Source organism: Carcharodon carcharias, chromosome 2, assembly GCF_017639515.1.
Source record: "Carcharodon carcharias isolate sCarCar2 chromosome 2, sCarCar2.pri, whole genome shotgun sequence".
Classification (NCBI taxonomy): domain Eukaryota; kingdom Metazoa; phylum Chordata; class Chondrichthyes; order Lamniformes; family Lamnidae; genus Carcharodon; species Carcharodon carcharias.
The window spans coordinates 123,929,914-123,932,196 of NC_054468.1; the positions used below are offsets into that span (position 1 = coordinate 123,929,914).

Consider the following 2,283-nt stretch of genomic DNA (forward strand, 5'->3'; position numbering starts at 1 on the left):
ACTAGATGAGGCAGCTGGGACCCATTTTAATTCTTGCACATAGCCATTAATTCATAAATACCTGATTTCACATTCTTAACACAATTGGTGCCAGAAGCATTGGGAGAATGGTCCTCAAATCCCTCTGCACATTGACAAGAATAGAAACCAAAAGCATTGAAACAGTTGGCTGCAGGGTCACACACCGAAAGCCCAGAGGAGCACTCATCCACATCTGCAGAACAGGAGGAATGAATCAAGTGGTCAACAATCTCTATCAATTCAAATCAATTAGGGGCTCACCTTCAGTGAAACATTAATGTCGACCCATATTAAATAGCTCATAGCTTTAAATAGAGAATATAGTTGAAAAAAGTGTTAGTGAGTTACCTTTAATTGATTTTGAAAACAATATGGCTTTCCCATGTCTTAGATTAGCTACATTCTTTTTCAACAGTTGGTTTATCTGAGTCTCGAGTGGAATGTAGATGTTCTCTCCACTAGGATTGAAATAAAGCCAATAGATGAAGAACAGACCTGGAGCATTGATCCTAAGGTTGAGGGATAAGAGTAGAATTACAGGAAATTCCTGAATCCACCACATTGAAGTGGATGTTATGCCGTGCAGAGTTTATGGAATTACGATTCAATTGTTGTTCTATATTCACATTCCTAATAACCTAAGAGCATAAAAGCGTCCAATCCTGTGGGAGCAACCCCCACCCCTCACCAAACACCACTAAAGTTAAAAATGGGACCTTGTACATAAAGGTAAACTGGGACACCAGAATGCAGGTGAACAACATACCTACCCTGTACTGACTAGGAACACATTTAAAATATGGATCGTTGTTCAAATCACTGAGAGAATGTCACAGGCTGCAAACTGATTTATGAAATGAACACATGTAGAAGCAGATTGCACTAAACTACAAAACAATAAACAGCTCTCACAAGTGAGCAGTTTAAATTTGAACCAACACCTGAAGTTTGCATGTAAAGAAAATCAGAGCCTTGCTATAACCCCAGCTACTCAGTGAAGACTTCTATATAGCATCATTTACAAGCCCTGGAAACAGTTTTCACCCTCCTCCCCAAAATGCCTTACACAATTATATGGAAACCATTTGGAATTTACCTCTCAACAGCTCGAAGGAGTAATTTCTTAAGTGAAGGAGAAAATGTTGAAAGCTTTTGTGTAATCTGGGAAAGAGAGCGAGAGTTTTATTTAAAAAATTAAATTTCCACTGAACTCTCAGCATAAAGAATGCACTCAATAACTCACCAGAGTTTCAATAGATCTTGCAACTCTTTTCTCTATTCCTTCAAATTCCTTGAAATTGCCACCTTCAAACCTCACTCCAATCAAAACTTCAAATAAGTAATCTGTGGTAACGTGAATACATTTTAGATGGTTTGGTGTTTTAAAAATGAAGGAACATAACCAACGTTTGACAGGAAACCATTTAGCCAGTGCCAACTCAGTTAACTACCTTCCCCCACCCCCCAGTACTTTGTCCATGCACTTCAAAATATTTATCCACTTACCTTTTTAAAAAGTGATCATGGATCCCATTTCCAGGACAGGAAATACCTCAACAACCTATTACATTAAGTAAAACACTCCCAAATGTCCCCAGCTAACATAAATACTGCACACAGATTTACTACCTCAAAACTACAGATTTTGATCATCTCTATTAAAGCTCTTAGCTACATTTGGTCTAATGACCGAAGCCCTAAACTCCCTTCACAACTATAGCCCCACCACTAGGAACGTCAAGAGAATCTCATTCTATAGCCTCAGCGTCTGGCCTAAAATTAACTGTGGGTGAAATACAAAATGGGTGATCGTAAATCGCCCACACTCAAATTGAGAGGACAGTTGGGCAAGAAAAATTTGTTCGTGGTCTAAAGATTAGCTGCCAAATCACCAGAATTAAACAAGCAACACAGCCCAACAGCAATTTCACTCATTGTGTTCACCTTTTAGTATTTCCAGTGTTCCATTTTGCAATATCACTTGGTTTTCATTTTCTACAAATCCTAACAGATGAAAAGAAACCCAGATTTTTATTTTAAACAAAAAAAAACACTTGGGTTTGTCAGCTTGTCCTCCCACTTTAAAAGATTTACCTACAGGATTGTGACCACACCCAGTAGCCCCATAAAGACAGGGGTCATTTCAGGTGACACGGTGAGATTGGAGCCACATGATCCTAACCAGGGTGGGATGAGGAAACCATTTGGGTTATGATAATCCGGATGTTCCATGATTTATAAAAAAAAATTAGCTTACAGTTA

The 2,283-nt window shown here is 38.5% G+C and overlaps 1 long non-coding RNA gene across 1 annotated transcript; it reads right to left on the reverse strand.

Moving 5' to 3' along the window:
• Positions 1-375: 375 nt before the first annotated feature.
• Positions 376-1,355, reverse strand: LOC121275344. The gene is made up of 3 exons (XR_005942388.1): positions 1,265-1,355; positions 1,118-1,182; positions 376-530 (listed from the first exon to the last, which is right to left on the reverse strand). It is a non-coding gene; the product is annotated as an uncharacterized LOC121275344 (long non-coding RNA).
• Between the last annotated feature and the right edge of the window lie 928 nt (positions 1,356-2,283).